Source organism: Balaenoptera acutorostrata, chromosome 16 (genome assembly GCF_949987535.1).
Source record: "Balaenoptera acutorostrata chromosome 16, mBalAcu1.1, whole genome shotgun sequence".
Classification (NCBI taxonomy): domain Eukaryota; kingdom Metazoa; phylum Chordata; class Mammalia; order Artiodactyla; family Balaenopteridae; genus Balaenoptera; species Balaenoptera acutorostrata.
Window position 1 is genome coordinate 8,199,561 of NC_080079.1, and position 14,411 is coordinate 8,213,971.

Below are 14,411 nucleotides of genomic sequence, written 5' to 3' on the forward strand. Positions count from 1 at the left end.
GGAAAAGGCACCCTCAGGACGCATCCCTCAGCGGTGTGCCAGCGCTTGACATTTATGCAGCATTTTAGCTCCACTCTTGGTTGCTTTGTTGCTTTGAGGACAAGATGCTGGATTGTAGCCATGGGGACACGGGCAGGCAAAAGGCTATGTGACTGAGGACAAGGATTTTTTTTTTTCCTGTCCCTTGGACCTGTTTCCTGAGAGGCTGGGCTTGAGTCGAGTCTTCCAGAATTCAAAGTGTCTTTTCTTTAACTGACGGTATCTTCAGTCAAGAGCCCGGGAGTCGACCGCTGGTGCCGCTTCCTTGACCTCGGGCAGCCCAAGTGGTTTCCTGGAGCTGCCGCCCCCCTGGGCCACTGCGGCCGGCCGGGCTCGGGGTCCCGCTGAGCCTTCCCTCACCGTGGAAGCAAACAGGCTGGGCCGAAGAGCCCGGGAGAGCCTTCTCGGGATGCAAAAATACAACAGAGGGCGCGGAACCCACCAGCGCCGTGGCCTTGAATATCAACGTATGGGCTGGCTCTAGACCGCCAAGTTCGTTAAAAATGTCTCTCGCAGGGGTGTCATTGGCAGACTTTAGGGGTTTCGGTTTTCTTTCTATTCGGAATCACCGCATCGCACAAGCCGTGTTTACTCGGAAGGGGAGGGGGCGGGAACCAAACCCACCGCTCCGCGCACACGCCTTTTTCTCACATTCCAGACTCGAGCTGATGTGTGTCAGCGCGACACGGGGCGGGGGGAGGGTTCTTTTCGGATGTTTCATTCGCCATCCGCACGTCACTCCCAAACTTTTCCTCCCTGCGCTCGGGGAGTCAGGTTGACGCGCCCTGGCTGAGGGGCTCGAGGCGCGGGGCTGGGCGCGCTCCCGCGGAGCCCGAGCCGAAGAGGCTCCCGGGCTGGACTCGGGCTTCTCAGGTACAAGTTGGGTGCCAGGCGCGGCGGCGGGGGCGGCGACGAGCGGCGGGTGGGTGTCTGGCTCCGGGCTCCGGCGCCCCTCCGCCTTCTGGCCGGGCAGCGCCGGGGGCGGCCCGGGCTGGGCGTAGGGAGTCCGGGCTGGCGGAGGCTGCGCGCAGCCTCACTCCCCGCGGCGCTCCCGGCGCGGCGGCAGCGGCGGCGGCGGCGACGACGGCCCAGGCAGACAATGAACTTGCGAGCGCGCGGAGCCGAGGCAGGTTTGGGCCCCGCGACCCTCGGCCCAGTCTCCCCGAGGCAACCGCGGCCGCCAGCGGAGGGCGTCCCCTCGCCGCCGGTTCTGGCCGCGCTCTGGGCGCCCCGCGCGCTGGGGACCCCGCGGGAAGGGTCGCACGCCCCGCTCCCCGGCTCGGGAAAATGCGGTCGGAGCTCGGGGACGGGGGACTCGGCGGCAGGGTGGTGGCGCTGCGGACAGCCGGAGGCCGGCGGGGGGCGCACGCCACAGGGCACGCACGGGCCGGCTGTCCAGGAGAACGACCCCAGGAGTCGGAGTCGGGGCGGCGCGCTGCAAGCGGAGGACCGACGGACCGACAGATCCGTGCTTTCTCCTTAAGAGCGCGCTTTGGGTGGGGATGGGGGTGGGGGTGGGGATTCTCCAGCCATGCGCTCCGCTTCCCGGCGCACTTCTGGGAAGTTTCCAGGCGCGGCCCGGGGCAGGTAGGTGTGCATCTACCACTCTCTCCCGGACTCTGGTTCAGAACCGCGTCCTCGCCCCGGCTCCAGTCCCGCGGCCGCACAGGGAGGGGAGGGCTGGGGGGTGGGGTGTCCCAGGCGCCGAAGCCTGTGGGACCGGGTTTTGGGAGGGGGACCGCGGGGGCGGGCCTGGGAGGAGACGGGGGCGCGGCGAGGCCCCGGGCGGCTTGAACTTTTGCCCCCCGCTCCCTCTTCCTTCCTCCCCGCCCCCTGCCCTCTGCCCCCTCCCAGCGCCCCGCCGCAGCTCAGGAGGCGGCGTGACTCCGGAGTAGCCGGCGCTTCCCGGCTGCGGTGGCGGCGGCGGCGGCGTCCCCGGCCGGCCTGGGCGCGGCGAGCCGAGCGCTGCAGGTCTGAGCCGAGTGGCGCAGCGGGGCGGCCGGGCGGTGGGGCTGCGGGGTGACGAAGCTGTGGGGAGCCGAGGTGGCAACGGCCCCTGCGCGGGGGCGACGCTGCCGATCGTGATGGAGCGCGAGTCTTTTGGGTTGTGTGTGCGGGTGGAGAGGACTCGGCGGCCGTGGGCGGATGGCGGGCGGCTCGTGGCGCAGTTGGCCCCCTTGGAGCCCCCTAGGGTCTTGGGATGGAGGCGCCCGGGAGAAGGGAACCTCGCCTTTGGGGGAATGAATGAAGAGCTGTGGAAGCGCCTTCCGACTCCTCCGGGCGAACGGATTGGCCGGCGCGCGCGCTTGTGTGTGCGTGTGTGTTTAGGATTTGGAGCCGCCGGGGTCCAGGGCGCGGCTGCTTGACCGCCCCGTCGCGGTCCTGGTGCCCAGGTTGCCTGTCCGCCCTGCGCCCGGGGTCGGCCCGCGGGGCTGGAGCGGCGGGTGTGGACTGAAGGCTGGGGCTCGGGTGCCGGCTGTAGGCAGCTGGACGTCCGCGCCTCGAGCAGGGAGGTTCGAGAAGGAGGCGGCAAAGGCTGGGGCTGAGACTCGCTCCTCCGGCCCCCGTTTTCCGGTTCCCCGAGGCCCTTCGCTGCATTCACGTTGGGTGAGTTGATGGCACGGAGTTTTGGGGAATGAAGTTGTATGTCCAGGAAGCCGCAGGACGCCCCGGGAAGGGATGTGGCGCGCTGTTCTGTGAGGCTGAGCCGAGGGGCTCGCAGGGCCCCAGCTCCTCTTTATCAGCTGCGGTTCCTAAGAGGGCAGCCAGCCGGTGTTGGAGCAGAAAGCAGCCCGGGGGCACGTGCACCCGCTGAGGCGCCCAGGTGGAAACTGAGGCCTGGAGATTTGCCCCAAGTTCCTCTAGAACCTCGCACACCATTTTCCATGCCCAGCTTTCCTACTCCCGCCCCCCTCCCAAATGGTGCAAAATCAGGAACTCTCCCTTCTAGAACGTGGCACTTATTAATTTTACCAACTGTATGTTGAATCAGGCTGTCTTGAGGTGCAAATCATATATGATTTTGTTTAAAATAGCATGGGAATAAAAATGCCTTTTTATTAGGTAGTTTTTAATCAAATACGTTTTTCTCTCTAATACTCCTGAAAGATTGGCAGGAAAATGTTTTCCTTGCCTCCTGCTGCATGGGGAAACTGAGCCAGCAAGGTGAAGTAGCTTGCCGTGGTCTCTCTCTCTCAGTGCATAGGTGCGTGGTTGAGCCAGAAGTAGAGCTGCAGGGCTCTTCTTCCCTCCCAGGTCCAGCTCCCCGGGAGAACCATTTCTAGGGCCCTCTGAAGGAAATTCAATAATGTTTCTGTGTTTTTTCTCTCTGGGTATTGCATGACTGCAGTGAGCAGGGTTAATTCATCCAGGATATTGTGTGTGGGAGGTGGAGAGGCAGGTTTGTCCATAGTGGATCCCACGTGAGCCTTGCTTTTCTTTGATGGTTAGATGGCCAGGCATCCCAGCACTGTCACTGTGGATGCCTTGAGGGCTCTGTGTCTGCACCTTTCTTCTCCTCTGTTGCTGCTGCCCCTGGCCAGAAGAGGTGAGGAATTTGATTTTCCACTGGCCTGAAGGAGAGAAGATTAATCCCTGCATCTGGAAGGGGCTATGTTTACAGGAAAGTTTGGGAGAGGTTGGGAAGTGGACTCTGCTTATTTGGTGTCTGGAGAAAGAGCAGAAAAGAAACTCCAAGTCAACCAGCTGGGCCATGGGAGCCCCAGGCTCTTGGAACCTGCATTAGCAGAAGCTTTAGGTTAGGGCTGGGTTGTGATTAGATTGTGGTTGTCCAAGGCCACCTAGGGCCTGGCTGGAGGTGGCTGGCTAGCATCCGCCTAGCATCTGCCGATGGCATGGCTAGCATCCGCATCTGGGCTAGCTCCAGGGGATGGGGAGAGGGGAGACACTCCGGGGCTGCCCTGGGCAGGTGAGCACATGCCCTACCTAAAGAGGGCAGCTTTGACTCAGCTCCAGCCAGTTGGGGGAAAAAAAATCGACTTGACAGGTCTTGTTACTTTTCAAGAGAATTCTCGAGCCGGGACATTTAAGTGTGGGCTCCAGTTCTACAAGTAGGGGGTGGGGTGAGTGCTTTGCCAGGAGGTCTGAAGCTTGACATCTGGCCCTGTGTCTGTGTACTGGGGAGGCCGTCCCACTGTCAGAGACACGTGACACCTGACAGGGCATGGGGATCGCATCTCCCCGAGGCCGAGGGACTGAGAATTGACGGGTGCCCAATGTGCCTGTGGCCATGTGCCCGGCTCCTTCATGTGCTGTGTGTCATGCATCCATTCAATAGCTATTTGATGAATTCTTTTTTTTTTTTTGAATTTTATTTATTTATTTATTTATACAGCAGGTTCTTATTAGTTATCTATTTTATACATATTAGTGTATATATGTCAGTCGCAATCTCCCAGTTCATCACACCACCACCACCCCCCTTCCCGTCTTGGTGTGCATACATTTGTTCTCTACATCTGTGTCTCTATTTCTGCCTTGCAAAGCAATGAATTCTTGTCATGTGGAAAGAGACACCCTGCCTAAAACTTTTCATGTAATTTCATTATCAAATAGTACACCATGATAAGACAGAGTCCCAGCCCTCGTAGGAAAGGAGCAGGCAAAAATGCCTGTACCCGATGGACAGATGAACAGCGAGCTGCGTTCAGAGGTGGGCAGGACAGTAAGGCAAGGAAAGTGAGAGGTGGGTTGTGGAGGAGGGGTCTCCTTTTACTGATGTGGAAATTGAGGCTTGGAGCAGTGGGTCTGAAGTCACACAGCCCAGAAGTGGAGAGTCAGCCCAGGTCTCTGATTCTCCAGCTCCTGGGCAGGCTCTTTCATCCCACCCTGCTGGGCTGGAGCCTCTTGGAAACTTCTAGATGAATGGACATTCGCTGTGGTGGAGAGCTCTTGCTTCCTGTCCCTGTATCCAGACCCTGTCCTGGTCCCCAGGTCTCAGCAGGCCCTGGATTGCCAGGTGTCATTTGGGACGCATTTGTATGAGAGAGGAGTTTCCTTAAATTCTAAAAACAGAAACTATTTTGAAACGTAGCTGGCCTGGGAGTGTCACTGTGTGAGCCCTCTGTCACTGGGCATCTCTTTTAGCAGCACGTGATTTAGAAGCGACACTTTCAGCCACTGGTGAGAACGGTACACCCACCTGAAAGGATGCTCAGGTGATGTTGACTGAGTTCCGCCGTGACTGTGTTGCTTTGCTGTGAATCCAGAGCCTGTCTTCTCACTTAGCTAACGACATACTGGGAGACTGTTTTGACTTGCACGGGGTCTTTCGTTATTGTTCTCAAGTGCTGGGGTCTGATTTCCTTCCTGAGGCGCTCATCCTTTAAAATGAAGCACTGGGACGAGATGATTTATGTGTAGACCCGTGTCTTCACAGCATGAAATGAAGCATAGAGGTGGCAGTTGTCTACTGAGTACCCAGTCTCCATATCTAGGAAGAAAAGTAAAGGTTTTTGTGTGGATTTGGGCCAATACAGAATATATATATTTTTTAAGTACGGGGGTTGGGGAGGAAGACATTTGGTCATAACAGCTGTCATTTGCTGGGCCCCTACTGATTCCCAGCTGGCCCTGTGCCAGCCAGGCCAGACAGGTGTCCCCCTTTGTCTCAATCAGAGGGCAGGGAGGCTGTTGGAGATCACAGGGAAGAAGCTTGCAGCCATCCGGATGTGCAGGAGCTAGGAGCACAGAATGGCAGTGGAGGAAGGAGGGAAATGGGGCTGGAGGTGGAGAAAAACAATCGTGGCTCTAGAAGGGGAAGGCGGGCGTGAATCAGCAAGTGGTAAGGGGCGGGGAGGTGGCAGAAGAAAGTAGGTTCTCAGTCTCTGCTGATTTCGAAAAGGATGTACAGGAAACGCAAGCAGCCTCTTTCATCAGCAGCAGCTACATGCAGCATTTACGCCTTCTTCCAGGTGCAGGCCCAGGGCCAGGTGCGTGGGAGCTGAGAGGCAGCACTCAGAGTAGTGGGCGAGGCAGAACTTGTGCAAGTCAGAGTTACACAGTGCTGCCCAGAGTGTGGCAGGAGCCTGGGTTAGCGACTCTGACATTGGAGTGGTCTGGGGCGACTTCACCCCTGGCCTGAGGGCTGGGGGCCTATACATGACAATACCTGCCGGACACTTGCAGTGGTGCCTGGCATACAGTAAGTGCTTAAGAAACATCGGCTTTTGTGGTGTTCTTTAGCTCTAGAGCTCATAACCAGGGACGGGGGACGTCTCTGATCTCTCTGAAATTGCACGTACAGTTTTTTATGTAGATGTGTATATTTCTTGGTGTGTGTGGGGGGTGGAATTCTAGCATATTCTACCTCAGAGGGCTTCTCTGACACCCCGTAAGGCCAGGAGCCCCAGGACACACTGGATTCTAGTCAGGCTGGTTGCTTCACCTCTCTGGGCTACTTCTTCATCTGTGCAAAGAGGGGGCTGGATCCACAGTTGCCCTCTGGGATGCTTCCAGCGGAACGCTGTGGACAGGCTGTAGGTCCGTTTGGCTGTGCTCCTATGAGATGGGCTTAAGCCCAGGGCAGACCAGGAAATGTGCTGGGGTGGCTGGCTTTTGAATGTTACATCTTGAGCACCACTGCAAGCTTCAAAGAGTACTGAGCAGGTGTGGGGGGTGCCTTTTTGCCGGGGCAGGCTCTCCCTGACACCTATGCTACATTTCTAGAGTTTGTCGTGGTCCAGGCCTTTCAGGTCTCTGAAGAAAGTGAGGTTGGCAGATCCTCAAAAGCGGAGAGTATCATTATAATGGAAACCTGGACACTTTCCAGAATTGTGTTTGTGATAAAAATATTGAAACAGGCAGCCTAGTTACCCAGGTGCCTGCAAAATACCCCAACATGGGCAAATAATTGGATTACAGGGCAGGCGCAATTGTTTTTTCCAGTGATATGAGGGAACCTGGTGGTTTCACGTCTTCTCTTGAAATGGGGTATGTGATTGCTGACCCTTTTTGCTCCCTGTGGTCGAAAACATAGTGAAGTGGCCTCTGAGGGGGAAAGGGCCTGAGAGTTGGCAATTCTATCCCTCTCGGGGCAGCCCTGGATCTTGGGGGAAGTTCTGTCCCGCTCTGCTGTGCCCTTGTAGGGAGCTGCCCCAAGGGCCGGGGCCCGTGGCACATTTGCTGTGATGTTAGAAGGTGCATTTCAGAGTCTGAGAGGTCTGTGAAGGTGTGTTATTTTCTCACCCCTTGTTGAAAGGGGTCTGGGCAGCTCTGTCCGCCCTTCGTGACACACGTTAACTGACTCGGGCTGGATGAAGTAAGTTCGGCCAGCACCTTCATTTTCCAATCAACCAAATGTTTGGTGCCCATCATGCGGATGTTCTTTTAGCCTGGGTGTTGAATCCTGTATAGACCCTTGGAGGTGGTGGGGTGAGCCTGGGCACCACGTTGACCTGTGTTTGATCATGACCCTGGGCAAGTGGTTTAATCTCCTTGTGCCTCGGTTTCCTCATCTGTAAAGTGGGGTTAATAATCTCTACCTTGTCCTTGTAGTGTAGTTTGAGTACCAGTAGTACAAGTTAGGGTTCAAGGGAGCTCCCCAAACTGAACCCTTCTTTCCTGGCCAAGTTCTGAACCTACTGAGAGAGAGGGGAGGAGAAAGATGGGTGGAGGTAAAAATGCAATGTTTGTTCCCGACTGAAGTAGACAAGGTAGAATGTGATTGAACCGGTGGGCACATGGGCATCGCAATCCTCAAGTGAGAAGTGGGCAGTTAGGCCGGCTGACCTCCCCTGTGTCACAGGTGGAGCGGGAAAGCGGCAGCCTCTCCCTGGGGCGGCCCCCTTCCTCCACAGGGCAGCCAGCAGGGGGCAGTGCCTACTCTGTGTGGGAAGAGGCAAGGCCAGGCTACCTATGTCTGTCTAGGTCCTCCTTGCACACTCCTGGGATGGGGGTGGATGGACACCACCAGGTGTAGACACAAGTGGTGGTACACAGGTGGCGCTCTCTCCACGAGGAAGGAATCATCAGGAGTGCGCAAGAAGATACCCCCGATCCCCCACCCCACCTCCACACACAGCAAATAATAAGTACTTAGCCCAGGGCCTGACCCACGGGGGCGGGGGGCAGGGGTTTGGGCCTGGCACGTGGCACCTATTAGGCATAAGTTGATAAGGGCAGCATTAGATATGCAGTTGAAAAGGATATTGAGGGGGACATTGAGATTAGGAAGTGAGCCTGTTAACCAGGCCTTATTATCTGCAGAGCATGGCAGTGATTAGCCAGATTGAGATAATGATTAGCCTTTGTAACACACATGTAATTTACAAGGGGGGGGGTGTGCCCGCGGAGCCACGGGCTGACTGACAGCCTGGTAGCCTGAGTGGGAGAGCCTTTTCTGCCTCCTCTTGGTTCTCCCTCCTGGTTCATCCCAGAGGGGAACTGTGGATCCAGCCCCCTCTTTGCATGGCCTGAACCTTCATCAGCCCCCTGCCCCCCCTCCCATCACCACCTTCGGGAAGCTTTGCCAGTAATTCTTACCATCTCTCCATATCCTCCCATCCAGGTGTTACCATCCTCCTCTGAGCGTCTGCAATTCTACGCTATTGAACTCAACCTACTTTATACCACGTTCTTTCTAGTTTTCCTGGGTGTGGTCCACTCACCCAGGCCCAGCAAGCCTCTCAAGGGTGAGGAGGCTGTCTGGGGGCCCACTCAGTCACGAGAGACTGTCATTTGTTGAATTAATGCATCAAAAGCCAGCTAGTCCTGGAGAAAGGGCTGTGATGGATTTCTTGTGGGCCTCTGGGTGTGCAGCCAGAAGACAGAAAAGTATCCCCAATTTGGCAGCATGGTGCAGGAGAGTTAATGCTTGTCACTAAATTTCTGAAGGAGTCAAGAGCCTAATGTAATAACCTTGGATTTCCTGACACTAGATTTTTGGGCTATTAAATTGGTAGTGACCACAGTTCTTTTGTGTCTTGAGAGTCTTGGGGATAAACGTTATGGAATTTTGGTTGGTATTTCAGGAGTAGAAGCAGGAGCCATTTCCTCAGGAAAGAAATGTGGCGGCCGTTAGCGTTTCTTATGGCCAGTATAAATAGCTTGTCTTTAAGTTCCATGCTCCTTTGTTTGGAATGTAAATATTTGCATTAAAAATATAAAGTATGTCCTGGCACGTATTTATAGGGACCATAATTTCCAAACCAAAAATCAGACTATTGGTCTACAGAGGATTACTGCCTCTGATTCATGAACCTGTTTATATAAAGTCTTCCAAATGTACACACACAGAACCGTATTTGCTTTGTGCACGTAAGGGATCTCCAGGATTACAAGAAAGCAGAGTTGCCCCGGGGAATTGGGTCAAGTAGTTGGGTTTCCCGACAGACACTTATGATCACGCTGTCTATTAAGTTGCAACCACCCCGGGCAGGGCGAAGTTTTGGCCCAGGTCCCGTGGGACCGGCCGGCTTCTCTGTCCTCAGTTTCCTAGACATCCAGGTGGGAGTTGGCCGCAGCTGGCTCATCTCTGGGTCATGTAACCAGACACCTGATTTCAGAATTGCTGCTGCTGTAGGAAGATGTGAGACGAATGCGGGGATTGGTGTTCTTTCCGCCTTCTCGTTTCTGGTTCAAGGATGAAGTCTGAGGGCCCCTGGAGGATGTCCTCCTCCATCAGATTCTTGGGGCAGTTTAGCTTTTTAATTTTCCATGAAGAAAAGTGCAGATTTGTCAGACATTTGCTGGAGGCAGGATATCACCACTTACTTGGTCTCTGCCCTCTTCTTTGGAGTGAGAGATTGGGGGCTGCAGTCGGGCTGGGCCAGGGCCTCTGCTCCTGGCACTGTGTGTGTGTGTGTGTGTGTGTGTGTGTGTGTGTGTTGGGTGGATTTATTCTCCAAACTCTCTGTTGGCAGCCCTCGATGGAAAGCCTCTCTCCAGATTCTCAACAAATACAGAGTGGGCGATGTCTGGTCTGTTGGAGAGGGCCAACATAGTCCATAAGCCAGCCCTGAATCCAGGCTCGTGCCCCGCCTGGAAACCTCCCTCTCATCACAGGGTGAAGAACAAATGAGTGGGGACCCAGGGGGGTCTTGGCAGGGCCGGGGCCCCCCAGCTCTGGCCTCTGTTTGGCTGCTACCAGGACCTCCTTTGTCTGGCATCCCAGCCAGCCCAGGGCCCTTCTCTCTGGTGGGGCCAACACCTCCTCTCCCACTGGGCACTGTTGCGTTAGGACTGGGACTCAGTTTTGAGGTAGCAGGACTCCTTCCCTGTCTTGCAAAGGGCATGGTGTCCTGGCTATAGGAGTTTCAAGCATCTTTCTGCTTGGGGTCCCAGGATGCTGAGCCCCACCCAGGGGAGGAAGTAAAGCAGGGTGGTGGTCTGAGGGGAGGAGCGTGGAGAGCTGAGTTGTAGGCCCACGCTGCCTGTGTACCATCCAGCATTAAGCACTAAACTTCCCCTGTTTGCCTCTTACTTTGACCCATCAGTATTTCTTGTCTGAAAGAAACACTGTGTGGGCTTAGAAATGGTGAGTCCTTAGGGAGGACCATCTTCCTGTGTACCTGGGTGTTCTTGAACCGTGGGAAGCTCACGATTGCCTTTTCTTTGGTCATCTGTAGCCTGACCTTCAGTGATGGGACCTTCCCTTATTCTGTCACAACTCTCTATAAAGATAATAGTTCCAGGAAGGCCCCATCCAACCCCACTTCAGGCCAGTAATCCAAGCGCACTATTTTGAAAGTCAGAGGAAATAGCTGCTTTTAGGACATGTTGAACTTGGCTAAGAAAGTTGTCAGCAGCACTAAATGAGAGGATGAAAGAAGGCTCCGATTAATGAAAGTGGGATCAGCCTGATATCTGTGTTGCCCTAACTTTGAAAAGCTATTTATACCTGCTCTGTAGCAGTTTCTGTGAGAAATTAGATATGGAAAGATGTACAAAAGGGAAGAGTGAGCTTAACAAATGTGGCCTCTTTATTGGAAATAGCTTCCAGGAAAAAAAAAAATCTTTTGCCCATGGGTCGACAGCTGAAAATCCACGGATCTTTTGCATTGTTCACAGTTTGGCTCAGAGAATAAAAATGATGTATTGGAAAGTAGATGAAACCTCAGTTGCCATTTAGATGGTAGAAAATAAATTTGCTTTTGGCTGTTAAAACTGAAACAAATCAATAGAAAAATGCAGGCCTGCCCACTTTTAAGTCAGCAGTTTCTTTTTTTCTGTGTGTGTGTGGGTTTATGTACCTTTGGATCAGTTATGAAGGTACAGGATTGTTTAGGGAGACGTGTGTGTGTGTGTGTGTGTGTGTGTGTGTATTTATGTGTATATATATATTTATTTTACGAAGTTCTCATCCGATTTTTTTAATTTGAATTTTATTTCTTTTATTTATTTATACAGCAGATTCTTATTAGTTATCTATTTTATACGTATTAGTGTATATATGTCAATCCCAATCTCCCAAATCATGCAACAGACTTTTTTGCCCATTCAACCTGTCCTTTTTATAAAACAGCTTTAACGAGATGTAATTCACATAACATAAAATTCACCCATTTAAAGTACACAATTCTGTAGTTTTTAGTATGTTCACAGACATGTGCAACCAGCACCACATGTAATTTTACAACACTTCATTGTATCAAAAAGAAACCATGTACCTATTAGCTATCAGCCCTCTATCTCTCCATTCACCCCCCACCCTCCAGCCTTAAGCAACCAGGAATCTATTTTCTATCTCTATTGATTTCTCTATTCTGGACTTCAGATGAATGAAATCATGTAATATGTTTTTTGTGTGGGTCTGGTTTCTTTCACTTAACATAATGTTTTATGGTTCATCCATATGGTAGCGTATATCAGTATTTCATTCCTTTTTATGGCCAAATAATATTCCATTGTATGAATAGACCACATTTTATTTATCCATTGATCTGTTGATAGACATTTGGGTGTTCTCCACCTGTTGGCCCTTATGAATAGTGCTGCTATAAACGTTCATTTATGAGTTTTTGTGTGGACACGTTTCCTTTTCTAGAATTAAAATTTATGAGATATTTTTACTTGCTTTTAATAATAAGATTCATTTACTTTTTTATGTGCTTTTTCCCTGGCCCTCGAGAAGGCTTGATTCTCAGATGAGGTTCTGATCCCCACCTGAATTGTCTGAATTCTAGGGCTTGGAAAGGGCTTCAGGGAAACACAGTGCAGCCCCATTTTGTAGATGGGGAAACCGAAGCCCAGAGAGGCCACAGAGTCAGGACTGAATTAGGGTTTTCAGAGTCAGTCCAGTTACCCTGAACGTTTTCCCTGAGCGCTTAGTAAAACCGCAGGTCACCCTCTTGATTGGCTGGCGACAACAGGCTGGTCGGGTGGACGGACGGTGCCCGCCTGGCCCAAGCCCACCGTTCTAATCCCCTTTGATCTGCAAAGGCCCCAGAGCAACTCACCCTCCACCAGCTGCCAAACGAGAAGTGCAGCTCGTGGCTCGTGGCGCCAGTGCCTTCTGAGTCCGTCCCCTGCAGCCACGGGAGGCCAGCGCTTATCCGGAGAGTAATTAAATTAGGAACCAATTCAGAGAATGAAATTTTATCTGATCTGGCCGAGCCCATAAACAAGGGGCTGTGACTGTGACTCCAGGGTACATTATGAAGTTGTTTTTTTAAAGAGTTAGGCTGGGCCACAGCCAGGAAGGAAATGTGCGGGACCTGCGGGCAGCTCTCCCGGGTGGGTGTGTTGCAAGGGCTGGGGGTGCGTCCCGGGGGTGTTGAGCTGAATCCCCAGACTAGCTTTTGTTTTTTTGTTCTTTCCTTTTTTTTTTCTAGTTTTACTGAGATATAATTGACATATAACATTGTATTACTTTAAGGTGTACAACATCATGATTTGATATATGTTTCTATTGCATAATGATCACCACAATAGGCTTAGCTGCCATCCATCACCTCACGTAGTTGCAATTTTTTTTCTTGTGATGAGAACTTTTAAGATTTACTCTCAGTAACTTTCAAAAACACAATACAGTATTGTTAACTATAGTCACCGTGCTGTACATTCGATTCCCCAGAACTTATTTATCTTATAACTGGGAGTTTGTACCTTTTGACCACCTTCACTCATTTCCCCTCCCCTCAGCCTTCCCTGCCCCCCAACAATCACCAGTCTGTTGTCTGAACCTTATCATTCAGCCTAGCTCTAGCTCTTGGTTGTCTCTTTTTTTTTTTTTTTTTGCATTTTATATTATTTATTTTTTTATACAGCAGGTCCTTATTAGTTATCAATTTTATACACATCAGTGTATACATGTCAGTCCCAATTGCCCAGTTCATCACACCCCGCGCCCCCCCACCCCCCGAGACTAGCTTTTGTTTTGTGACTGGAATGTTCTCGATGCTTAGGAAAGTTCACCTGCTAAGATCCTCCTGGATACATTTCACGCTGTTTTCATTGACCTCTACACCTGTAATCAGAAGGAAACTTTGCAGGCGGCTCGTTGACTCTAAATCCAGGGTGCCACTTCAGAACTCCTATGGGGCGTTTTGAAAGAAATATGCATACTGCAGTCCTACATGAGTTCTTCAGGGGTTGGCCCAGGGCATCTGTGTGTGTGTGTGCTCATGTGTGCTCACGTGTGCTCATGTTCGTACGTGGGTGCGTGTGTTAAACTCTTTAGTTAAGATGGAATGTAGCAGTGATTGTAATTGTTCTCCTGAGGAGGATTTCCAGTCCTTCCATGGCAAAGATGGGGGACAGATAATCTGCAGAAATCTCAGGAGTGATCCTCTTCTGTCCTCAGTCTGTCCTCGACTGTGACTCTCTTTGGGTTTCTTGATCAGATTCCCTGGATGTAACTAACATCCATGTTCCATCACTGCAGCATCTGTGGGATTTTATCTCTGGTTTCCTTCTCTGCATGAATGGCCCAGCCAGAGACCCAGGAGTCTCCTTGGCCCTTAGCTGGTCAGTGCAGGAATTACCTCCTTTCCCTCTCTGCCACTAGAAGGTTATTTGTCCCTTTAGGATAGGAGGTGTGTCTCACTCAAGGTTATATCCCCAGGACCCAGCCCATGGGAAAGAGTGATTGCATGGATGGACAAATGGATGAAAGGAGGAAAGGCAAGAATACATTGATTGATTGAAAACCTCGACCCACAGTGTGGAAACGGCAAGGGTCTTACCGGTCGTCTGGGTTGTTTTCCTGTCCTGCTCACCCCGCTTTTCCAGCTGGAGAAACCGAGACCTGCGGGGGTGAAATGACTTGCCCCTGATCCTTCAACTTCATTAACGAAGACCATTTGAGAGCCTGACCCTTCATCTTCAACTCTTCTGACTCAGGCTCTGCACCCCCTTTAAGAGCCGCCCTCCAGTGATTGAGGACCTACTGTGTGCCCAATGCTGTCCTAGGA

General features: G+C 52.5%; 1 protein-coding gene across 4 annotated transcripts in view; it reads left to right on the forward strand.

The window, feature by feature from the left end:
* The first annotated feature begins 762 nt into the window (after window positions 1-762).
* Window positions 763-14,411, forward strand: part of CHST15 (carbohydrate sulfotransferase 15) — an 83,604-nt gene continuing 69,955 nt past the window's right edge. Inside the window, exon 1 of one of the 4 annotated variants that reach the window (XM_007173261.3) lies at window positions 763-912. The gene's annotated coding sequence lies outside the window, so the exon portion shown is untranslated. Of the gene's footprint in view, window positions 913-1,567; window positions 1,627-1,860; window positions 2,011-2,236; window positions 2,647-14,411 lie in introns of those variants that run through there. The other 3 variants (XM_057530743.1, XM_057530741.1, XM_057530742.1) reach the window with 3 other exon arrangements.